The 26,762-nt window shown below is 37.1% G+C and overlaps 1 non-coding gene across 1 annotated transcript; it reads right to left on the minus strand.

Annotated features, from left to right (window-relative positions):
- Positions 1 to 10,475: 10,475 nt before the first annotated feature.
- On the minus strand, positions 10,476 to 10,582 carry LOC125918029 (U6 spliceosomal RNA). Its single transcript, XR_007456356.1, has one exon. It is a non-coding gene; the product is annotated as a U6 spliceosomal RNA (small nuclear RNA).
- Positions 10,583 to 26,762: the final 16,180 nt, after the last annotated feature.

A 26,762-nucleotide genomic window follows, 5' to 3' on the forward strand; every position in this document is an offset into this window, starting at 1 on the left:
CATAGCCCTTCTTGGATATTTATTGAACTGAATTGAATTGTATCAGTTAGTTGATATAGAAAAATAAGGGGTGTTCTTAATATAGGATTATTTAGGTAGCCAAATATTTTAAAATCTGTTTTATAGATCTATAATTTATACAAATGAATGCAACCATTTTTAGAGTACAATTTGATAAGTTTACCTAATACATATTTCCATGTAATCATAGCCTCACTTCTGATAATGAAGATTTCAACATGCACCAAAAATTCTCTTCTGACCCTTTATAACCAATTCCCCTGAAATCCTTGGCACAGGTAACTACTAATCAAATTTTTATCACTATACATGAGTTTTGTTTGTTCTAGAACTTTATATAAATAAAATTATATAGTGTTCCATCTTCTCTCTTTGACTTCATTCATGGCAAAAGTTTTGAGATTCATCCAAGTTGTTGCACATAGTTTGTCTCATTTTATTCATGAACACTATTTCATCATAAGAATATGCCGTATTTGTTTAACCATTTGATTGATGGAAATTTGGATTGTTTCAAAATAGGATCATTTTAAGATAGCTTGCTCCAGGGAGACAGTTGACAGACAATCTCCAGCTGTCATACCTCATATGGGCTGTAGAGGCAGTCACATCCATATCACACTTCCCCCAGGCTGTTACTAGCCAGTGACTAAGCCCCAAGCCAAGCCATTTTCACCCAACACAGGACTCTTCTCACAAGCCATACTTTTTTTGGGTATCCCATCAGTGAGGCAGAGATTTTCTCAAAACTACAGCATGAGATTATTACTATAGAATCTTTTCTTCATTCTCTTTTTTCACAGCTGTTAGACTTGTAGCGTGCTCTGAAGGCTCTCACCTCATAATGACCCTTTACCTTTAACATGTGTTTCTTCCAACAAATCTCTTGTATGTATTATCCCATGTTGATGTCTGCTTCTCATAGAACCCAGTCATTAATCCTCTTTGGTAAATATCTGGGGATAAAATTAATCATGTATTATCACTGTTTGATTTCTCTGAGAAAGAGAGGATCTTTGGTGTAGAGTCCTTTTTCTCCTTTATCAGGCACAGCTTGCCCTTGGATGGATTATACATTGATTTAACCCTGGTTGTTAGGGTTATAGGGATGGCAGCTGGGAGAAGTGGCGGTTTGCGTTTGCTTTTTGGCTGAAATAATTATGCATTATTTTTCTGCATAGGTAGAGTACTACCACTAATAGGCAAGGATGGGAAACTTCTATAGGGCCAGAATGTTTAGAAAAAATATGGGAAATAAATATTTTGGGGTCATCCACCTAGATGTTCTCATCCTGCATGTTAGGATCCCTGATTTTCCAAATTAGGGCCATGATTTTGGAATAAAACTTCTGGTGTTGACTGAGTATTCAGCTCTTGATCTTCTGGTGTTCTATGTTCATTCCCTGCATACAATGAAAGCCTCTCTGTATGCTACAAAAGGAACTCTCTGACTCTCATTCTTAGTTATCTACTCTTTGCTAATTATCATCAGCTTTTAATTATAAGCTTATATACCATCAAGGCAATTCCATTATTTCTATATGTATTATCATACCCACTAGTACATTACCCTCCATCAGCATTATCCCAGCTCAAAATGGATGAAAGTTTTAATAACTGGAGTGCCATCCAGTGCCAGGAGCTGTCTTCACACCACCTGCCACAAGGTATGAAGTCTTCATTCCCAGAAAATTCATAGATAATCCACTCTCTCAAACCCATTTTACAGCTTGCTTTCTTACCCCACTCTTAGGGCCAACTGTCATAGGTTGAGTTTTCTGGGAAGCAGACACTGAGAGGGATTTAGGAGTGCTAAACTTTTGTTGAGGAGAAACACCTGTGAGAAATAAAAGGTGTGAAGTAGAATTGGGTAGGGGAAGAAATCAGACAGTAATCCAGACCTGGAAATGTCTCTGATCGCCCAACAGGGAGCTCCAGATCAAAGATCAGCAATTAAAGGAATCTTGTGTTGCATAGAAGTCTCATATTATCTTCTTGCTTACTGTTTGGTGGCCACATTGATAATAGCATGATCTCACAATGAAAGCTAAGGCAGGCCACTGCAGAGTTGAACAGGTGGAAAGTATCCTTTAAGCACATTCTGTACAATGGGGCAGTGTATACTTTCTTGGAAGGAAATCTGAGTGACAAGAAATCTGAGTGACCTACCTGTGACTACTATATATGAGTATATGGTCAATTACATAAGGTATCGTCAAACTATTTTCCAAAATGGTTGTACTATCTTACACTGTCAAAATCAATGAATGAGAACTCTAGTTGTTCCACTAACTTACCAACACTTGATTTGGCAAGTCTTTTAATATTGGCTATTCTAATGGGTATGCAGTACAATCTCATTGTAGTTTTAATTTAAATTTTAATGATGAGCATCTTTTCATGTGTTAATTTGGACATTTGTGTATTTTATTTTTTATATTAAATACAATTTATTGTCAAATTGGTTTCCATACAACACCCAGTGCTCATCCAAACAGGTGCCCTCCTCAGTGCCCATCATCCACTTTTCCCTCTCCCCTATCCCCCATCAACCCTCAGTTTGTTCTCAGTATCCGAGAGTCTCTTATGTTTTGCCTCTCTCCCTCTAACTTTTTTCCCCCTTTACCCTCCCCCAGGGGCTTCTGTTAAGTTTCTCAGGATCCACATATGAGTGAAAAAATATGGTATCTGTCTTTCTCTGCCTGACTTATTTCACTTAACATAATACCCTCTAGTTCCACCCAAGTTGCTAAAAATGGTCAGATTTCATTCTTTCTCATTGCCAAGTAGTATTCCGTTGTATATATAAACCACATCTTTTTTATCCATTCGTCAGTTGATGGACATTTAGGCTCTTTCCATAATTTGGCTATTGTTGAAAGTGCTGCTATAAACATTGGGTACAAGTGCCCCTATGCATCAGCACTCCTGTATCCTTTGGGTAAATTCCTAGCAGTGCTATTGCTGGGCCATAGGATAGATCTATTTTTAATCTTTTGAGGAACCTCCACACTGTTTTCCAGAGTGGCTGCACCAGTTGGCATTCCCACCAACAGTGCAAGCGGGTTCTCATTTCTCCACATCCTTGCCAGCATCTATAGTCTCCTGATTTATTCATTTTAGCCACTCTAACTGGGATGTGGTGGTATCTCAGTGTGGGTTTGATTTGTATTTCCCTGATGAGGAGTGACGTCGAGCATCGTTTCATGTGTCTGTTGGCCACCTTGATGTCTTCTTTAGGAAAGTGTCTATCCATGTCTTCTGCCCATTTCTTCACCGGATTATTTGTTTTTTGGGTGTGGAGTTTGGTGGGTTCTTTATAGATTATGGATACTAGCCCTTTGTCCGATATGTCATTTGCAAATATATTTTTCTACTCCATCGGTTGCCTTTTAGTTTGTTGATTGTTTCCTTTGCGGTGCAGAATCTTTTTATCTTCATGAGGTCCCAATAGTTCATTTTTGCTTTTAAATACCTTGCCTTTGGATATGTGTTGAGTAAGAAATTGCTGCGGCTGAGGTCAAAGAAGTTTTTTCTGGCTTTCTCCTCTAGGATTTTGATGGTTTCCTTTCCCACATTCAGGTCCTTCATCCATTTTGAGTTTACTTTTGTGAATGGTGTAAGAAAGTGGTCTAGTTTCATTCTTCTGCATGTTACTGTCCAGTTCTCCCAGGACCATTTGTCAAAGAGATTGTCTTTTTTCCATTGGATATTCTTTCCTGCTTTGTCAAAGATTAGTTGGCCATACATTTGTGGGTCTGATTCTGGGTTCTCTATTCTATTCCATTGGCCTATGTGTCTGTTTTTGTGCCAATACCATGCTGTCTTAATGATAACAGCTTGGTAGTAGAGGCTAAAGTCTGGGATTGTGATGCCTTCAACTTTGGTTTTCTTCTTCAATATTACTTTGGCTATTCTGGGTCTTTTGTAGTTCCATACAAATTTTAGGATTGCTTGTTCTAGGTTCGAGAAGACTGTTCGTGCAATTTTGATTGGGATTGCCTTGAATGTGTAGATTGTTTTGAGTAGTATTGACATTTTAACAATACTTATTCTTCCAGTCCATGAACAAGGAATATTTTTCCATTACTTTGTATTTTCTTCAAATTCCTTCATAAGTTTTCTATATTTTTCAGCATATAGATCTTTTACGTCTTTGGTTAGGTTTATTCCTAGGTATTTTATGATTCTTGGTGCAATTGTGAATAGAATCAGTTTCTTTATTTCTCTTTCTGTTGCTTCATTATTGGTGTATAAAAATGCAACAGATTCCTGTACATTAATTTTGTATCCTGCAACTTTGCTGAATTCATGAATCAGTTCTAGCAGACTTGGTGGAGTCTGTCGGGTTTTCCATGTAGAGTATCAGGTCATCTGCAAAAAAGAGAAAGTTTCACTTCATCTTTGCCAGTTTTGATGGTTTTGATTTCCTTTTGTTGTCTGATTGCTGATGCTAGGACTTTCAACATTATGTTAAACAACAGCGGTGAGAGTGGACATCCCTGTCATGTTCCTGATCTCAGGGGGAAAGCTCTCAGTTTTTCCCCATTGAGGATGATATTAGCTGTGGGCTTGTCATAAATGGCTTCTATGATGTTTAACTATGTTCCTTTTATCCCGAGTTTTCAAGGGTTTTGATTAAGAATGGATGCTGTATTTTGTCAAATACTATTTCTGCATCGATTGACAGGATCATATGGTTCTTATCTTTTCTTTTATTAATGCAATGTATCACATTGATTGATTTGTGAATATTGAACCAGCCCTACGGCCAGGAATGAATCCCACTTAATCATGGTGAATAATTCTTTTTATATGCTGTTGAATTCGATTTGCTAGTATCTTGTTGAGAATTTTTGCATCCATATTCATCAGGGAAATTGGCCTGTAGTTCTTTTTTTTTTTTTTTTTTTTCCTGGGTCTCTGGTTTGGGAATCAAGGTAATGCTGGCTTTATAGAATGAGTCTGGAAGTTTTCCTTCCCTTTCTATTTTTTGGAACAGCTTGAGAAGGATAGGTATTATCACACCTTAAATGTCTGGTAGAATTCCCCAGGGAATCCATCTGGTCCAGGACTCTTATTTGTTGGGAGATTTTTGATAACTGATTCAATTTCTTGCTGGTTATGGGTCTATTCAAGTTTTCTATTACTTCCTGTTTGAGTTTTGGAAGTGTGTGGATGCTTAGGAGTTTGTCCATTTCTTCCAGGTTGTCCAGTTTGTTGGCATATAATTTTTAATAGTATTCCCTGATAATTGCTTGTATTTCTGAGGGATTAGTTGTAATAATTCCATTTTCATTTCTGATTTTATCTATTTGAGTCCTCTCTCTTTTCTTTTTGAAAAGTCTGGCTAGAGGTTTGTCAATTTTGTTTATTTTTTCAAAAAAACAAACTCTTGATTTTATTGATCTTCTCTACTGTCTTTTGTTTTTGTATTTTTTTTTTTTTTGGATTCTATATTGTTTATTTCTGCTGGGTGTTGGGTGTCTTTGTTGTTCTGCTTCTAGTTCCTTTAGGTGCGCTTTTAGATTTTGTATTTGGGATTGTTTTTTGTTTCTTGAGATAGGCCTGGATTAAATGTATTTTCCTTTCAGGACTGCCTTTGCTGTCTCCCAAAGCATTTGGATTATTGTATTTTAATTTTCATTTTTTCAATTTCTTCTCTAATTGCCTGGTTGATCCATTCATTCCTTAGTAGGTCTGTTTTTCTGAGAGCTAGCCAGATGCTGGATTCTTGCCACAGCACTCTAGAGTACACAGAGGAGCCGGCTTCGGAGTTAGGGAAAGTGTGGGTGGAGCGCTCAGGGTGCTGGGGTGCCCCTGGGCCAGTGGGCAGGTCCTCAGGGCTTCAAGTCCCAGGAACGGAACAGGGGGATTGACGAAGAATGGTAAATTTCATTAGATGTCAGTTTTTCAAAGTTATATGACAACTCACATCTTTACCATCAAGATTTAAAGAAATCACTTCCCCTACATCCTACTGAGTACCTCAGCCAGCCCAGGTGACCATCTGGATTGTTGGCGGGCAGTCCAGATTGCTTGTTCTTTACTTCCCCACCTGGAAAACGATGCACATATGATTTCTTATTTTCAGTCTTGTCGCAAAGCTGCAGGCAGTCAGCTGCCTGAGAAGTCATTTTGAGGAAGCTGATACAGCCCTTCCCATCTCCTATGGCCTCCTCAGTGAACAGCCTAGGTCAGTGTCAGAAGGAACTCAAAATAGCTAGAAATGCTCTAGCTAGTCCTTCTCAAGTGGCTGGGTCACATGAGGCACCAGGAGAAAATCACGGAGTCTGACATGCAGCTCCAAGAACTGCCAGTGCCTGTTTACTGAGAGCCTGGGTGCAATTTTGGCAGAAGAGCATATCATAGGATTCTAGGGAAGATGGCAGCATAGGAGGACGCTGGGATCACTGCGTCCTGCTGGTCACATAGATTCCACCTACACCTGCCTAAACCCAGAAAACCTCCAGAAGACTAGCAGAATGGCGTCTCCGGAGCCAAGTGCAGACGAGAAGCCCACGGAATTGGGTAGGAAGGGCACCGAGGCAGTGTGCCCTACAGGGACTAGCAGGAGGGAGTCGGGGTGGAGGGGCGGCCTGCCGGCCAAGCAGAGCCCCCGAGTCTGGCTTGCAAAAGCGGAGGGGCCAGATGGAGTGTGTTCCGACAGCAAGCGGGACTTGACATTTGGAAGGTTATAAGCTAACAGCTCTGCTCGGGGAATGGGAGGGCTGGAGGACAACGGGAGGGAGAGTTGTTGAGCCCCAGATGACAGAGCTCAGCTTGGCGGGGAACAAAGGCACTCGCCAGCACCATCTCCCTCACCCATCCCCCAGCCAAAATCCCAAAGGGAACCAGTTCCTACCACGGAACTTGCTTGCACCGGGCAAACACCCAACACTGTGCTTCTGTGGATCCATCCCTCTGATGGGTCTTCCTGCCTCCCTCTGCCACAGGGCCCCTCCCGAAGCGGATCACCAAGGAGAAGTGAGCTAAGCCTACCCCTCCTGCCCCCATGCACCTTGCCTATCCACCCTAGCTAATACGCCAGATCCCCAGCACCACAAGCCTGGCAGTGTACAAGTAGCCCAGATGGGCCATGCCAACCCACAGTGAATCCCGCCCCTAGGAGAGGGGAAGAGAACGTACACACCAGTCTGATTGTGGCCCCAGCGGTGGGCAGGAGGCAGACATCAGGTCTGACTGTGGCCCCACCCACCAACTCCAGTTATTCAAGAGAGCACAGGGGAAGTGCCCTGCAGGTCCGCACCACTCCAGGTACTATCCAAAATAACCAAACAGAAGAATTCCCCTCAAAAGAATCTCCAGGAAATAACAGCTAATGAACTGATCAAAAAGGATTTAAGCAATGTAACAGAAAGTGAATATAGAATAATAGTCATAAAATTAATCGCTGGGCTTGAAAACAGTATAGAGGACAGCAGAGAATCTATTGCTACAGAGATCAAGGGACTAAGGAATAGTCAGGAGGAACTAAAAAATGCTATAAACGAGCTGCAAAATAAAATGGAAACAACCATGGCTCAGATTGAAGAGGCAGAGGAAAGAATAGGTGAACTAGAAGATAAAATTATGGAAAAAGAGGAAGCTGAGAAAAAGAGAGATAAAAAAAATCCAGGAGTATGAGGGGGAAATTAGAGAACTAAGTGATGCACTAAAGAGAAATGATCTACGCATAATTGGTATTCCAGAGGAGGAAGAGAGAGGGAAAGGTGCTGAGGGTGTACTTGAAGAAATAATAGCTGAGAACTTCCCTGAACTGGAAGGAAAGGTGGAAGGAAAAAGGCATTGAAATCCAAGAGGCACAGGGAACTCCCTTCAGACGTAACTTGAATCAATCTTCTGCACGATATATCATAGTGAAACTGGCAAAATACAAGGATAAAGAGAAAATTCTGAAAGCACCTAGAGATAAACGTGCCCTCACATATAAAGGGAGGCCTATAAAACTCATGACTGATCTCTCTTCTGAAACTTGGCAGGCCAGAAAGGCATGGCAGGAGATCTTCAATGTGATGAACAGAAAAATATGCAGCCGAGAATCCGTTATCCAGCAAGTCTGTCATTTAGAATAGGAGAGATAAAGATCTTCCCAAACAAACAAAAACTGAAGGAATTCGTCACCACTAAACCAGCCCTACAAGAGATCCTAAGGGGGATCCTGTGAGACAAAGTACCAGAGACATCACTACAAGCATAAAACATACAGACATCACAATGACGCTAAACTCATATCTTTCCATGATATCACTGAATGTAAATGGACTAAATGCACCAACCAAAAGACATAGGGTATCAGAATGGATAAAAAAACAAGACCCATCTATTTGCTGTCTACAAGAGACTCATTTTAGACCTGAGACCACCTTCAGATTGAGAGTGAGGGGATGGAGAACTATTTATCATGCTACTGGAAGCCAAAAGAAAGCTGGAGTAGCCATACTTATATCAGACAAACTAGACTTTAAATTAAAGACTGTAACAAGAGATGAACAAGGGCATTATATAATAATTACAGGGTCTATCCATCAGGAAGAGCTAACAATTATAAATGTCTATGCGCCGAATACCTGAGCCCCCAAATATATAAGACAATTACTCATAAACATAAGCAACCTTATTGATAAGAATGTGGTAATTGCAGGGGACTTTAACACTCCACTTACAGAAATGGATAGATCATCTAGACACACGGTCAATAAAGAAACAAGGGCCCTGAATGATACATTGGATCAGATGGACTTGACAGATATATTTAGAACTCTGCATCCCAAAGCAACAGAATATACTTTCTTCTCGAGTGCACATGGAACATTCTCCAAGAGAGATCATATACTGGGTCACAAAACAGCCCTTCATAAGTATACAAAAATTGAAATTATACCATGCATACTTTCAGACCACAATGCTATGGAGCTTGAAATCAACCACAGGAAAAAGTCTGGAAAACCTCCAAAAGCATGGAGGTTAAAGAATACCCTACTAAAGAATGAGTGGGTCAACCAGGCAATTAGAGAAGAAATTAAAAAATATATGGAAACAAACGAAAATGAAAATACAACAATCCAAATGCTTTGGGACTCAGCAAAGGCAGTCCTGAGAGGAAAATACATTGCAATCCAGGCCTATCTCAAGAAACAAGAAAAATCCCAAATACAAAATCTAACAGCACACCTAAAGGAAATAGAAGCAGAACAGCAAAGGCAGCCTAAACCCAGCAGAAGAAGAGAAATAATAAAGATCAGAGCAGAAATAAACAATATAGAATCTAAAAAAACTGTAGAGCAGATCAACGAAACCAAGAGTTGGTTTTTTGAAAAAATAAACAAAATTGACAAACCTCTAGCCAGGCTTCTCAAAAAGAAGAGGGAGATGACCCAAATAGATAAAATCATGAATGAAAATGGAATTATTACAACCAATCCCTCAGAGATACAAGCAATTATCAGGGAATACTATGAAACATTATATGCCAACAAACTGGACAACCTGGAAGAAATGGACAAATTCCTAAACACCCACACTCTTCCAAAACTCAATCAGGAGGAAATAGAAAGCTTGAACAGACCCATAACCAGCGAAGAAATTGAATCAGTCAACAAAAATCTCCCAACCAATAAGAGTCCAAGACCAGATGGCTTCCCAGGGGAGTTCTACCAGACGTTTAAAGCAGAGGTAATACCTGTCCTTTTCAAGCTATTCCATTCATTCCTTAGTAGGATGTTCTTTAACCTCTATGCTTTTGGAGGTTTTCTAGTCTTTTTCCTGTGGTTGATTTCAAGTTTCATATCATTGTGGTCTGAAAGTGTGCATGGTATGATCTCAATTATTTTACATTTATTAAGGGCTGTTTTGTGACCCAGTATGTGATCTATCTTGAAGAATGTTCCATGTGCATTCAAGAAGAAAGTATATTCCGTTGCTTTGGGATGCAGAGTTCTAAATATATCTGTCAAGTCCATCTGGCCCAATGTATCATTCAGGGCCATTGTTTCTTCACTTCTACCTCCTTTCAGAATTCTATCTCTATCCTTGTATTTTGCCAGTTTCACTAAAATATGTCATGCAGAAGATCAATTCAAGTTACATCTGAAGGGAGTTCTCTGTGCCTCTTGGATTTCAATGCCTGTTTCCTTCCCCAGATCTGGGAAGTTCTCAGCTATGATTTGTTCAAGTATACCTTCAGCCCCTTTCTATCTCTCTTGTTTTTCTGGAATTCCTGTGACACAAATATTGTTCTGTTTGATTGCATCATTTAGTTCTCTAAATCTTCCCTCATGATCCTGGATTGTTTTTATCTCTCTTTTTCTCAGCTTCCTCTTTTTCCACAATTTTATCTTCTAATTCTCTTATTCTCTCCTCTGCCTCTTCAATCCATGCTATGGCCACCTCCATTTTATTTTGCACCTCATTTATAGGACTTTTTAATTCATAAAAATATGGAATGCTTCATGAATTTGAGTGTCATCCATGCACAGGGGCCATGCTACTCTTCTCTGTATTGTTCCTATTTTAGTATATGTGCTGCCAAAGAGAGCACTTGCGTATTTTCTTTTGTGGAGTATCATTTGAAATATTTTGTCCACTATTAAAAGTCACTTATTAGCTTGTTATTTTATTGTAATATTCTTTATATATTCTAGGTACAAATCCTTTGCCAGATTGTAATTATTTGTACCCAGTCCAAGGCTTGCCTTTTCCTTTGCTTAATGGTGACTTTAGAAGAGCAGGTAAATTTTATATTTGATTAATATAGATTACAACTTTCTCCTGTTATGTGCTTTTTATGTCCTGTTTAAGAAATCCTTTTCATACCTGAGGTTTATACTTTTTTTTACTCTACTTTCTTCTAAGAGTTTTATATCTTTAGCTTTTATATTTAGGTCCTAATTCATTTTTTATAAATTTTTGTGTGTGATATCTGGAGGGATTGAAACATTTTATTCTAATCACATATCCAACATTATTTGTTTATAAAGGAAAATAGCATTATTTTTTGAATGTTGTATGCAGAACGATTTATTAAAAAGCTTGTCCATTCCATTTAATTACTTTTATATTTCTGTTGAAGTTTAATTGACATGTGGATCTCCTTCTGGATTCTCTGTTTTCTTTCTTCAATCTATATGTCTATTCTTACACCAATACCACATATGTTATTAGTAAATCTTTATAATAAGTATTGAAAAAAAAACAGTGTAAGTCCTCTAACTTCTTCCTTCTCTTTCAAAATTATTTTGCCTGCCCTTTGCTTTTTGCATGTCCATATACATTTTACTATCAGTTTGTCAATTTTTACAATTGGTTTTATTTGGAATTAATATAAACCTATCATCTAATTTGGAGAGAATTATATAAATAATAGGAAGTCTTCCTATTCTTGAACATAGTACATTTCCCTTATTCTGGACTGTGTTTCCCTCAACAACATTTTGTCATTTTTTGTGTGAAGATTTTGCATATGTGAAGTTCATGACTAACTCATCATGGTTTTTAATGCTGTCTTAAATTACATTGTTTGAGTTTATTTACTTATTTTGAGAGAGAGAGAGAGAGAGAGAGAGAGAGGAGAGAGAGAGCACACTTGAGTGAGTATGTGAAGGGCAGAGAGCAGGACCAAGAGAGAATCCCAAGCAGGGTCCACACTGAATGGAGCCCCATGTGGGGCTTGACCCCACGACCAGTGAGATCATGACCTGAGCCATAATTAAGAGTTGAACTCTTAACCAACTGAGCCACCCAGGCACACCTTAAATTGCATTTTTAACTTAAAATTCCAATTATTTATTGATGATATATTGAAATACAATTGATGTTTTATATTGACTTTGTATCCTATGATCATGCTAAATTTACTCAATTTTAGGATTTTTGTAGTTTCTTTAGGATTTTATACATAAATTATAAAAACTTATTATTATTAACAAATAAACAGTTTTACTTTCTCCTTTCTAATTTGTATGCATGATTGTACTGGCTAGGACCCCAGTGAAATATTGAATTGGAGTCTTTACAGTGACCATTCATGCCTAAATCCAGATCTTAGGGGAAAATGTTGTCTTTTTGCAATAAGTACGATGCAGTAAGTATGGAATCTGAAAATGGACTACCGTGCTCTGCTTGGATTCTCTCTCCTTATACCTAGAGTGGGGCATACGCCCAGGTGTAGTACGCATCTGGTGTACTTTATTGGAGACAGGGAAAGGAAAACCATAAGATGTTCTGATAAAACTACCTTTAATTATATTTTTATTATCATAGTTCCTTTTCATACTTGTCCTGACTGCAGCCTATTACCAAGGCCCATCAATTGTAAGTTCAAAATATTTTCAAATCCATCCACTCCTTCCCATTGCTACCCTAGTTCAGATCACAATAATTCTTCACCTGATTACTCTCTCAGCCTTGATCATCTGCTTCCTATATCAGAATTTATTATATCAAAGTTATTTTTCAAACTCTAAAGTGCTGATGGATTGTCTCTGAATCTTGGTAAATGCAGGTTCTGGAACTATAGGTCTGGCATGGTCTAATTTTGCATTTCTTTTTAAAAAAGATTTTTTTAACGTTTATTTATTTTTGAGACAGAGAGAGACAGAGCATGAACGGGGGAGGGTCAGAGAGAGGGAGACACAGAATCTGAAAGAGGCTCCAGGCTCTGAGCTGTCAGCACAGAGCCCGACGCGGGGCTCGAACTCACGGACCACGAAATCATGACCTGAACCGAAGTCGGCTGCTTAACCGACTGAGCCACCCAGGCACCCCTAATTTTGCATTTCTAACAAGCTCATTGCTGATACTGATGCTACTTGTCCATGGGCCACATGCAGAGAAGCAAGTGTAGTTTTTTCCTTGAGCAGCAACACTGCAGACACTTCTCCAAAATTCTGATTCTCTCGGCACCACCAAAATTCAGTAATAGCCCAAGATGCCTTACCGCATTTTGTTCTATGTAAATTTATATTAAAACACACAAATTTTCAGGTTCTCAGGGAAGGCATTTCTTATTCTTATCACTGGCCATGTGTACTGAGAGACAATGATGACCAGATACTTCTTGCATCAAGTTTCATGCTCTGTGGATTTGTCCATCAATATAATCCAGATGTGTGGATGGGATAGGGTCATTGGATTGCTATACTTAGCCTCACTATTTCCTCACCCAAGAGCTCAGACTTGATTTCTTTTCTGAAGCAATACAAGGAATTCCTCCATTACATATTAATGAGACTTGAAAGAAACTGAACATTGCATGCTCTTTTAACTATAAAGTTAGGTATGTGTATGTTTATGATGGCTGTATCTTCTTGTTCATTGCACATTTTCATAATATACAACGAATCTTCTCTGTCTCTTCTGATATCTTTTGTCTTAAAAATCTATTTGTTTCAATTATTAGTATTTTGATTCCAGCTTCCTTTCATATATCTTTAGTATATCACTTTTTGTCTTTTGTTTTTAACCTTTCTGGTATAATCTGTTTATTTAATACTTGACTTATACTCTAGCTACAATACTTTTCCTTTATAATTTATATCTGAATGTATTTGTCTTAATGAGTGATTTGCCACTTTTTCTCTATAAAATTAATTATTAGGATTTATTTGACATTTTAGATGCATATTTTGTTTCTTGTAATATTTTTGCTTCCTGTTTGTCTCTTCTTTTAGATAGATGGCATTTTCTTTGGTGAATGTAAGGATTAGTAATTTTCATAGATTGTTCGTAATGACTGAAGATCCCTATTCATGTTTATTCACTGCCACTGCCTTATTAAATACTTCATTCTCTATGCCTTCCCTCTACCAACTCAAGTAGTCTTCAGTCCTCTTTTGTGACTCCCATTTTTTCCCCTCCATTCCCAATCACCAAAAGCTCTTTGTCTTTAATACTATTTCATATATATGTATGTGTGTGTGTGTGTGTGTGTGTGTAATTTTCATTTTTCTTTTTTTTTTTTTTTTTGGTCTTACTTTTTTTTATAAACACCAATAAATTTCATCAAAATAATGAACACCTTTATTCATATATCTCTAGTAGCATTTCCTTTGTCTCTTACTATTTTAGTATTTCTTCTTAAAAAGTGTTTTACGGGGCTCCTGGGTGGCTCAGTCAGTTGAGCATCCAACTTCAGCTCATGTCATGATCTCGCGGTTTGTGAGTTGGAGCCCCGCGTCAGTCTCTGGGCTGACATCTCAGAGCCTGGAGCCTGCTTCAGATTCTGTGTCTCCTTCTCTCTCTGCCCCTTCCCCACTCATGCTCTGTCTCTCTGTGTCTCTCAAAATTGAAGAAATGTTAAAAAAATTTTTAAAGTGTTTTACTTAACATGGTAAATGAATTGAGGCAATTTATGATTGATTGAAAATATTTTTATTACAGTTCTACTTGTGATATAAAATTTGAGTCAAAATTATTTACCTTTAAAATAAAAAATCTCCATTTTCTTTTTACATCTTGGGTCACTAGTGACAATTTTATGCCATTCTAAAATCCATTGTTTTGTTTTGTTTTGAGAGGTAACCTGCTTTTTCTCTTAGAAATATTTAAAATTTTATTTCCTTGATATTTTGAAAATGTTCCATCCTATGTCTATTTTTTTTCCTTTTTTCTCCTGATGGTTTAAGCTCAGACATCTTTATCTTGAATTGTAGGCTTTTATACATTTTTTTTCACCTATTTTCTCATACCCATTTTTAATTTTCTCTTTTTAGGAGCCCTAGTGTGTATCCTAACATTTTAAATTCTATCTTACATATCTCTATCTCTCATTTTATATATTTTTAAATTTCTTCATTCTTTTGTGATGTATTCTGGACTAGAGTTTCAATCTGCTCTTTCAACTCACTGTTCTTTTCCCCCAAGCTGGATTCCTATTCCAACTTTTCCTATGTATTCCTGATTTCAAGTAATGTATTCATTCTTCATTTCAGTTAGTAAATTGTATACCTAATACCACAATTTATTTTATTTATGATGAATTTTTTTTGTCTCATGATACCCATATCTCCCCTTAACTCCTTTTCAATATTTATGATATATATTCTAAATTATTGGTCCTGTGTTCCAATAATTCTGTTTTAAATAGTATATTCTATTCAGTTTCTTTTGAAGTAAGATACTCTTTGAAAGTCTAAGGTGTTGCTATTTGAACTTCTAAACTCCTGTTCCCCAAGGGGTATTAGTTGTTTTGTTTGGTTAGTTGCACTAGGGAAAGACCCAAACTCAGGCCCAGTTCTGTCAGTCCTGTTGAGTTTAAGGATAGGGCAGCTAACTCCATAAAGTACAAAATCAATTTTGATCACTTACATTTCTTATCACTCCATGAGAAAAGTAAACTAACAAGGTTTTAAATCTTAAAAGCTTAAGCAAACGCTTCATTGGAGAAAGCAGTTTGCACATGGCTTATAAGGTGAAAGAAGGGTGTAGAGGGATGAATACCCAAGGATTACTGGTCCACAGCTGTGTTCACCAGTTCCTCACCTGTCAGTGGTTGTTTCTGTCCTTACCCCCCAAAACTCTCCTCTGGAAGATACAGCCTGGCACACCTGATTCCTACAATGAAGGGAATGACTGTCTCAAGGCCACATGGGGGTGGCCTGGTGGAGTGTGGGATGAATTTCAAAAGGTTTTCCCAACCAATCCTTTTATTGCCACGTCATTCACTCTCTGTCCAGCCTGCAGCCAGTTTCCTCCCATACCCTCTTGACATCTACTATGGTTAGTTAATCATAGCCCTCAGTCATCTTAATACCTGTCAGGTGTTTTTTTGTTTTGTTTTTGTGTATTGTTTTAACTTATTGTCTGGAATTCATCATTCCCAGTTTGTTTGTTTGTTTTCCTAGTTTCTCTGGAGTTGATTTTTGGAGGGGGTTAGCTCACAGCTTTGCTCAATTCCTTATCTTGGTGGGAATCAAAGTGCTCTGAAACATTTCCATCCCCTAAGTTGATGTCACTGAGTATCTTGCTCCTATATGTGACTAGTGTGGCCCTTGGCCTTTATAACCCATCGCAACTTGTTCAACTCCCAACTCTGCCTATTTCCCTTGTCAGCTGTAACCAGTACTTCAAAGTCTCCAAGGATCATCTTTCCAAAATATACTGTATTTTAGAGTTTACTTAAAAAAGAAACTGGAATACAATCGAACTATTTTTGTAATAACTATACTCCCATTCATTTGCAGTTCTTATTTTCCCTTCAGTGAAAAGGAGGGGAAGTTAGAAGAATAATATGTCATACTGTGTGTTGCAGGGGTGGTGTAGGGGGTTTGAAGGTCTCTGTAGCAGATTATTTTTTGTTGCTGTGGACTCAGAAAATTGTTGGACAGCCGGGAACATCTTGGAGAATGTTGGCATTCATAACTATTCAAAAAGATCTGATGTCTGTTCTCTGTGGGGATTTGTGGGTGAGAAGAATGGTTTGCCTGAGTGTTGAAGTGTTAAATCATAATCAGTTCCTGTGCACACACAAAAAGGAGGAGAACAATTGGCAAATGCCTTGCACAGCTGCATTATTGCCTATAAAAAATGGGAATGAAGCAAACTCATATCTACGGTAAATGAGATAGTGAAGCCCATACACTGCTGCCTCCAAAAATGATTTTTACTCATCATCAGTAATGAGAAAAACGTCTAAATGGCTTTAAGGGACATTTGAAATTTATGTGGTTTGACACTTAAAATTTTTAGAAACATCTAAAATAACATAAAAATAACCAAACCATGAGGTTAAAATAAACTTCAGTCCAACCTATAAATCCGTGTCAGGAGAGATTTATTTTAGAGCAACATCTCAAATAAAGTGCTAGTTTAAACTCTGTAGTCATTCTTTTTTTAGAACAAAACAGTGAAAGTATTAAAGAAGGATACAATTGCCACACTCAAGATTAAAACTTTTCTCTGGAGTACATCAGGATCTATTGTTGTATATTGGGATATGCTAGCTCATAAATACAAATATGTTCTCTGTTTATGTCACTATTGCTTTATCTCAATAATTACTATTAATTATGATTTTGTTTTTATAATTTAGTAATAAAAATGATATCCTTTTGTGTTTCAGTTTCAAGTTGAGCTCCTCTTCGTAAATGTTTCACCAGTTGTCCAACTTAATAGTGCACATCAAGGTACATGGAATATTGAAAAATGACAGCTCCAAAACAATTGGCCTTGACATTGAAGAAGTTGTAAAGTGTTTGATAATGGCAAACTTGCCAAAAATAAATACTTGACATTTGTTTATACATTATCAGGAATTTTAAATTCTCACTGGAAAATATTCCATTGTCTACTATAGCAAACCCAGATGAAAAGATGGTATTGGTTTTAAAAAAATACTATAAAAAATAGGGGGAAAAATGAAGGAAAAAAAGGTAAAGATGAGTTTTGATTTTTTTTCCAAAAATGGCCTTGCAGTTCTGTACTGCTTTTCTCACTGTTCCATACATTTGGTTTGCTCTTAAATTGTTGATACGTGGAGCTTGATTCTTTGAAATCAGTAATGCCATTCAGTCCATTTCTGGGTTTTTAGATAACTTTCTTGCATTCTGGCAACTGTCAAAACCAATTTCCCGTTCAGTCAGTATAAATGTGGATATTAAGAAATATTTGAATTAAGTCCTGCTTTCTTCACACTCCAGATTGTGATGGCAACTACTGTAGGATAATGGCGTGTATGTGCTCATGGGGGGTAGAGAAGATTGGTCCCACCCAAGACTTCCATTTGTACAAACATATTGCTGGCATAGGCTCAGAGACTAACTAAATTTCAACCTGGGATGTCCAAAAAATGAAGCCATTTGTTAGAGTAAAAGCTCAATGTAAATAGAATTAGTACTAACATAATTATTTATGTATTTATTATTTATTTTTTAATGCTTATTTAATTTTGAGAGAGAGACAGACAGTGCATGAGTGGGGGAGGGGCAGAGAAAGAGAGGGAGACACAGAATCTGAAACATGCTCCAGGCTCTGATCTGTCAGCACAGAGCCGGAAGCAGGGCTCAAACTCAGGAACGGTGAGATCATGACTTAGGCTGAAGTTGGATGCTTAATGGACTGAGGCACCCAGGCACCCCAACTCATTTATTTAATTAACCAACATTTGTAGAATACCTATTTTATCTTCAAAGACTGAGATGGCCCTGCAGAAGATAGCATGTTGTACAGGATTCTGGAAACAGCAGAATATCTGTAGTAGAATATAAATAGAAAGTCACTGGAATTTTGCATTAGCTCTCCTGTTCAATTACTTGAGACAAGTAAAATAAAATGTTAAAATTCAAATGTTACTCAAGTGAAGTAATTTATTCTAATAATTTGAGCATTGCTAATAGAATGATCACAGCACACCCATATGCTAAAATGGGCTTTCCTGTTTGCCAGCCCAGCTATCAATTCCTCCACACATTTCTAGGGTCCATTCTTAATATTAACTCTTTACATCTGCCAGTGCTTTAAACGTCACTTTTACTCAGAAGTTATTTGATTCCTCTAATAGATTTGTGTAGGAGGCAGAAGATATGGAATGTATAGTTAGGGATATTGGCTCTGAAACCTGAATTATCTAGTTCAAATTTCAGTTTCTACCTTTTATTATCCAGTTTAATTTCGGTGAGTTATTTACCCTCCCTCGGCCTTCGTTTGCTTATCCAGGAAAGGCAGATGATAATAGAATCCAAACAGATAAGATTGTTGTAAGTATGAAATGAGTTAATACACAAAAGGATAGTTTCAGTGATCTGAAGCATCCTTGTTCTAGCTAAGTAAACAGTGATACTTTTGTGTTCTCTAGGTTCTATGACCTGTTCAGAATACATTGTAATTAAATCACCACTTATACTTGGAAAATGATCTATCTTGTTCTCCAATTTCTCTTTAACCCGCCATACTAATTTCTTCTTTAACTGATCTTTCTTACCCAGATGTCTGTAATCTTTTGATCTATAATTCAGTTATGACCTAGCACCTTGTAGTCTAATTAAAAATGACACATTAGTTTTCACTCATAGGCTAACTCTAGGTAATTAGTAGTGGCTTCTTGGCAAAGAACATTGAGAGCAATTCTAAGGCTCAAAAGGAAAATGGTTTTCAGATATATTACTGATTTCTCTCCTTCAGTCACAGGAAGATGGGGAGGAGCAAACACATGGAGGTCTTATTTTTCAGCCCTCATGATAAATCCACTTCTTTTCTATTATACATAACAAAAAAATATTAGGATTTAGAAATTTTCATAATTAATCATACTTACACAATTGATTATCAAATCCTTGGCTATATTCAAATAGGCAAAACGGGAGATGGTCTGTGCAGGGAGCATGATGTTGCAGTGCAATGATTAATTAGTGTCCATTTCTGTCTCAGTTTAAAAAGATCTTGTAACACAAAGAAACAGAGGTGAAATATAAATGACACCAAACAATATGTGCCTGTGTCCTCATTAGGGGTTTTTGGCAAACCATAAACAAATTTAAAATTTAATCTAACAGAAAAGAGTGTAAACCTAGAACTATCTTGTCAATTTATCAAGATCTACAATGTTAACATCACCCAAGGAGGGCAGAAATCATTAATAAATGGCCCATAAAGTGGAAAACAAAAATGTCATCACTCTCATTTGCTTAATTTATGATCAAATGGTAAAGTTGCATCATATAAAGCCCAAGAAGGTTAAGATTTTAAGTAACTGAGACATACTATCTGAAATTGTTCTTGTGTGAAATGGTAGATATAACTCTTCCTTATGCTAATTATTAGGGTTTTAGAAGTGAAACTATATACCCCAAAGCAGTATATAAATAGAGAGGCTATTTTTGTTTGTTTCTCTAATGCATGACTTTATTGTCAGGACCCATAGTAAACTGTGAACATTTAGACATGTTTATATTTGCCATTCTTTGTTACATATTGTGGCCTAGAGCCTAAATGTCCATCAACTGATGAATGGATAAAGAAATTGTGGTTTATATACACAATGGAATACTACGTGGCAATGAGAAAGAATGAAATATGACCTTTTGTAGCAACGTGGATGGAACTGGAGATGTAGTGCTAAGTGAAATAAGTCATACAGAGAAAGACAGATACCATATGTTTTCACTCTTATGTGGATCCTGAGAAACTTAACAGAAGACCATGGGGGAGGGGAAGGGGAAAAAAAGAGAGGTTAGAGAGGTAGGGAGCCAAAGCATAAGAGATTTAAAAACTGAGAACAAGCTGAGGGTTGATGGGGGGGTGGAAGGGTGGGTGGGTGATGGGTATTGAGGAGGGCACCTGTTGGGATGAGCACAGGGTGTTGTATGGAAACCAATTTGACAATAAATTTCATCTAAAAAAATAAAAAATAAATAAATAAATAAAATCTCATTTTTAAATTAAAAAAAAAGATTATAATTTAAAGAATCTCTTTAATGTTTCTATAGCCATGGAATCGGAGTTCTCACTTTGGGTTCAGATTTTGTGCTTTCTTTATTCAAATTCAGTTTTTCATTTACCTCCTTTTCACATTTTGTTATATTTTTCCTATTCCCTGCTTTTTAGTTTGCCTTTTACTCATTTGGATTTCTCTTTAACTTCTTTCTGGGCCATTTTTACCTCTTCCTTTTTATTTTTACTATTCTTAATCTTCAGCTACCTCCAGACATGTTTTTAATGATTATTCATCATTTTTACTCACCATACTTTATCCTTTTCATTTTCTTACTTTAAATCAGTCTTTATTTCTTGCCTTAGTCAGAAAGAAAGCTGTTTTATATTGTAAAGACTCTCAGGACTTTCCTCCATATCATCACCATGAGTTAATTAGTAAAGAGGTTTTAAATCTAATATTTATTTATATTTTCTTCAGGCTTTATTTGTTATTGACTATGAAGAATAGGCATGCCTTTTAGGTATAAGTCTTGAATATTTACTTTTAATTGTAAATTAATTCCCTTATAGAGAATATGACACTTATGGGGTTGTCTAAAAAGAAATACAGCAATGTCTTTAAGTCACAGTTTATTTATTTAAATCCCTACTAAGCTAAAAAAGTATGTGAGTATCCTTTGGTGGATTTCCAATTATTGCATGTAATTCTAGACATATGTGCTCTTGGTATATAATATTTAGTAATAACTTTACTGGTAAATATGTGGATTCTTGATTCTTATCTGTTTAATTCATTCTTTCAAACATTCACTCAGAAAAGATTAATGAAGTCCTCTGGAAATACTTATGTAAATAAATATATACTTAACACGTATTTGTCCTTCCACTTACCTACTTAACCGACCACTTGAAAATTGACACCTTGATAGATAATTGGAATTCAATTTTGTAGATGATAATATGTGTTTTGTCTTGTTTTTGTTTGTTTGTTTGTTTGTTTTTTTTGAGAGAGAGAGAGAGAGAGACTACACATGAGCTAGTGGGATGGATGAGGAGGAACAGAGGGAGACATGGGGTGAGAAAATCAAGAGCCGGCTCCCTGCCAAATGTGAAGCCCATTGTGGGGCTGGGATGATCTCATAACCATGAGAAATGACCTGAGCTGAAATCAAGAGTCAGACACTTAGTCAACTGATCCACCCAGGTACCCTGATTATATCTTTTTAAAAATATGAAATACCAGAGAAAGGAGTTCTGCCACATCCTGTTCAAGGCAAGGGATGATATGAAGGCTTCCAAATAGAGGTTATACCTAATGTGAATCTCAGAGAATAATAGGATCAGCCAGCCAAATGAGAGAACATTTCAGACATATAAACAAAGGAACTCTCTTCTGAGAGAAAAAGATATTGATATGAGACAGACTGTAAGTAGATAAGTAGCTTGAAATGCTGGGTTGATTGGATTTGGGACCCAGGTGTGTTGATGTGTTTATTACAGGAGGTGGGATGGGGAAGAGAACATGTAACTGAATTGAGGTTTCCCAAACAAGAAAAAACAGACAAACAACAACAACAACAACAAAATCCTGTTAATTCCAAAGTAAAACTCTTCAACTCTATTCATCATATATTTTATTTTTTGCCAACTATTCCACTTTCATGATCTTATTTGTTACTAAGGAGAATCCTATGAGGCTAGTCTAAGCAATCCGATTTTACCATGAGGAAATTGAAATGGATCAAATTAATTAACTACAGTCATATAATCTGTAAGAGGGAGTATAGAAACTCAAAACCAGTAAATTTAATTTATATCTTAACCTATTTAAAAAAGTCTATATCTGTATTATTGAAGTTTATAGTACAACAATATTTCTTACATTGAATAAGTATATTCCTTCCATAATGCAATATATAAGAAAAAACTGAAATTTCCGTTTGGGGCATATTAGCCACTAGAGAGTGATCTGGAATGCTTGGATGGGGATAGCTGAGATGGTGAATTAATGGAATCATTCAGTTTTAGATGCATCAGTTGGTGATGGAAACTAGACACACATTTCCTACTGGCTTCAGTGGCCATATCTCCTTTTCAACCAGCACACTGATGCAATGAAGGATTGCAAAGAAATGTACTATTAGCGAATTCCTTGTCTCTGAATGACCCATCATCCTTGAAAATGGCTAAATAAGCTGTCCTGTATCAACCTGGTCAGAGTTTTAAAAAAATTGCTAATCTAGGGGTGCCTGGGTGGCTCCAGTTGGTTTAGCACCCAACTTCGGCTCAGGTCATGATTTTATAGTTCATGGGTTTGAGCCCTGCGTCGGGCTCTGTGCTGACAGCTCAGAGCCTGGAGCCTGCTTCCGACTCTGTGTTTCCCTCTCTCTGTGCCCCTCCCCAGCTCACACTTTGTCTCTCTTTCAAAAATAAATAAACATTAAAATTAAAAACAATTGCTACTGTATGCATTTTATCTCTATTTGTAACCAATTTTATTTAAAATTCACACTAACGTGGAATTACACCTAAAACCAGTTGTCATGGAAAGGATTGCTAGTTTTTTTTGTTTGTTTTTTTAACTCAACAAAATATATAACTGCATGTGTATAGTTTACAAATTCTACGCACAAAATCTTAGATATTTAATAGCACCTGCATTACAATAGAGGAAAATTGTGGGAGTGCATTTATTCTTTCTTTATTTCTTTAAATCATTCTCATTGTATATAAAGTCACTTGTCTGGAAAATCTCCACTGTTGATTCAGAGAAGACAACATCAGAGTATGTTTTGCCTAGAGCTCTGCTTACTCAAGATTATAAACATTCATAAGCGAGTAAACTTTGAATTTCAAATAACAGGAGAAGCCGAAGATTATGTTTAAATTATACATATAAACTACTTGGTTTCTATCACTGGAATATTAACCTAGATAAATATGCAGCAATGATTGTTGCTGGAAATGTACCTGTCATAAAATGGGGGACAACTCCTTTCACATCTGTCATGTAAAAAGACATTTTATCAAGTTTCTCACTAACAATCTGGTGGTGTACCAGGAAGTGACTGGGGCAGGATTGAAATGCTATATCGACAGTGGCGGCCAGTGACATGAAGCAGAAGTTCAAGCAAGACAGAAAGGTGGAACATATCTTGAGAGGCTTTATTGAAGTAACAATGGTAGCTAGACAGGTTGGGTGTAATGACGGAAAACTCTCCCATTCCTGAAGGGTAACTGAATTAAAGAGTCATAGCAGTTAGATGTGAAAGAGCTCCATTAAGGTCATCCCATTCATTCCCTGACAGCAGAGGATTATTCCCTATAGCAGAGTCTGTAGTAGAATGGAATAACGTTTGAAAAAAAGGAGACTAAAAAGGAGCCTGCATTAGATAATCATTGCATATCAGAAGCTCTCAAACCACTCATCCTGTACCCTATCCTAGGTAGCAAATTAAAATGATTAATAGATTTAGAGGCTCCAGGTCTAAATAACAAAGGAGGAACTCTACCAAAGTCATAGCAAAAGTCATTGATTTGATGAAAAGAGCTCAATATGAATGGAATGAATAACAGAAGAGCTCTATACACGGGAGCCCTACCTACCCTAGGTGGATGTGGGATTCAGACACCTATAAGAGCTTACCCTTAGTAAGTATTATTTAAGCCACTGTTTGCAAATCTCTGAAGTTGAAACCTTTAGCACAGGGTTTTAGATGGAAAAAATGCTTTATTCTTTTGCTTGGGAATTGTGTGCCTGTAATGAAAAGACCTCTTAAAGCCATTAAGAACTGAATAACTGAACATGGGCCTCATAAAGGGTAATTGCTATATCCTGATTGAATTCAGAATATCCTGAGAACAGTGGGTAGGAAGTTAAATGCACAGGACAAATTACAAAGAAATGAGCCTAGAAGTGACATTCAGGAGTCCAAGATCTGATTCTAGCCTCAGTTTGTTTTCTAAGGGTTTGTTTCCATATTAAGTTTCATTTTCCTAACCTTTACTTCATAGTTTTTAACTTTATAAACCACAGCATCTGGTAAGCCATATTCTATCCTTCAAGAAAAGGTGGGAGGGGGGGTGGACAGTGGGAAGCTTTTCCTTACTGAGATCTCCAAGTTTCCCTGGCTATGAATGTATTTTGTATTTGGGGCTAGGTGTGAATGTGAGCCAGCACAGAAAACACAGCCAGGTGATACCAAACTCCCATCCTCAGTGAGCTAACTGGTTCTTAAGTTGCGAGAAAAAGAAAAGGGCAGAAGAAGGTATCACCAGAACATTTCTGTGCAGTATCTGGTGACCTGTTCACAATGAGCTCATAGAGGTTAGATCTGCATAGTTCTCTAGAGTATGGACTGGCTGTACTAAAACAATGAGTGTGTATCTGTGAGTAATAACAGGCATTTCTACACATTTCATGGTGCTGCTGCTGTTAATTGTTTTCTTCTTGGCATCAGATGGCCAGATCTTGCATCCCAGTCTGTTTCTGATTCACTGAGGCAAGTCACTTCTCAGCTTTAGCTTCCCCTCCAGAAAAGGGGATAATTACAACAACTGCTCTATATTTCTCTCTATTTGTAAAATTTATAGACCATAAAATGCTATATTTAAACATATTTGGAATTATTATGAGTTTTGCACCCCTGCCCATTTCTGATACATTTGCTGGCAAAAGAGCTATCTTGTTTCCTTCCTGTTGGCCAATCTGTTAATCTGCCCATGAATCGACTGTACAGTATTACTTTGTACTTATGTTGTGCTCAAAACTGTGCTTATCATAGTATGTCGAACTTCACTTTAAAAGTTCCCTTAGTTCCATATTCTCAATAAAAACAATGGGCTACATATTTCCCTTGTGCAGGAATGTTTATCATCTTTATGTTTCCAACTTTAGTTTTTATTGAATTATACTAATTCTGAAAAATGGAATGAAGCTTCTCTTTAAACTTTTATGAGGCATATGTTTGGAATATGCTTTCTCCCTTAAAGAGGCACTCGTTTTATTTATTAATTTTAAGACTTCTTGACTATCTCTACGTGTCATCATTCTACTTATCATTTAACAATATAATTATCTCATGAAGTATTATCATATGCCTTTGCAATAAGAATTTGGATTCTAAAGCCAGAAGACATGAGTTCGAATTTTGGCCAGGTCGTCTATTAGCAGTGCAAATTTGGACAAGGTGGTTAGATCCTCAAAACCCATTTTTCTTTTAAGTAAATTAGGATGACAACAGTATATATCTTATGGGACTCAAGAAATGTGTTTTAAAGTGCTGTGCACCAAGAATATTAATCAATAAGTACCCAATAATATATTTGTTTAACTGTATTTTCCTCTATAATTCACCATTGTTCAGTTATAGCATATCTATAATATATTACAGTGTTTGTAAATGTGCATAACACATCTGTCTTCCGTCATTCTATAAGTTGATAGGATGGAAGGAACAACGCAGCATTAAAGCCCAGGTAAAGTATAACTTTAGCCTACACTTGCTGCGTACTATTCCCTGACATTTACAACGAATGCACATTGTCTGCTCTGAATCTCAGCAATGCTAACCAAGCCTTGTAGATAAAGTAATTAGACTTGAAGATAAAGACAAGAGAGATAAAAACTCTATAGATAAAAACTTCTCCAAAATGTGCACACATCAAATATTGCTGCACCAATAATAACAATTCCATCTGAAACAGTGATCCTTTGGAGCCAGTCTAACACAGAGACAGACAAAGTCTACCACTTTGATCTACGATGCATGTGATATTAGTCCTTTGGGATTCACATTATAAGACAGTTTCCAGTGGATTAATGATATTTATCACTGTAATTGTATTCAAGGGAAGGAGAGAAAAATAAAATAAAAGCCAGGCAAGAGAGAAACATCCTGCTTTCAGCTGAGCTTAAAAATGGAGAGCTAATGAGATGGAGAGTAATAAGAAGACTGTTGCAAACAGCAAGAATTGCAGGGGATAATTCTGTTTACCAGTATCACAGGAATTAGTAGAGGGCTAGGGTGAGTGGGAGGGAATTATGGATTATAGATTTCCATGAGGAAAATTATAGGAGGTCTATCACAATATATATGTACACACACATACACACACACACACACACACATTATATATATATATGGGCAGGTGCCCATTCAGTTGAGCATCCAACTTGGGCTCAGGTCGTGATCTCACAGTTTATAGGTTCAAGCCCCGTGTTGGACTCTGTGTTGACAGCTCAGCCTGGAGCCTGCTTCAGATTCTGTGTCTTCCTTTCTCTCTGCCCCTCTCCTGTTCACATTCTGTCTCTCTCTCTCAAAAATAAATAAAAATATTTAATTTTTTTTAAT

Source organism: Panthera uncia, chromosome D1, assembly GCF_023721935.1.
Source record: "Panthera uncia isolate 11264 chromosome D1, Puncia_PCG_1.0, whole genome shotgun sequence".
NCBI lineage: Eukaryota > Metazoa > Chordata > Mammalia > Carnivora > Felidae > Panthera > Panthera uncia.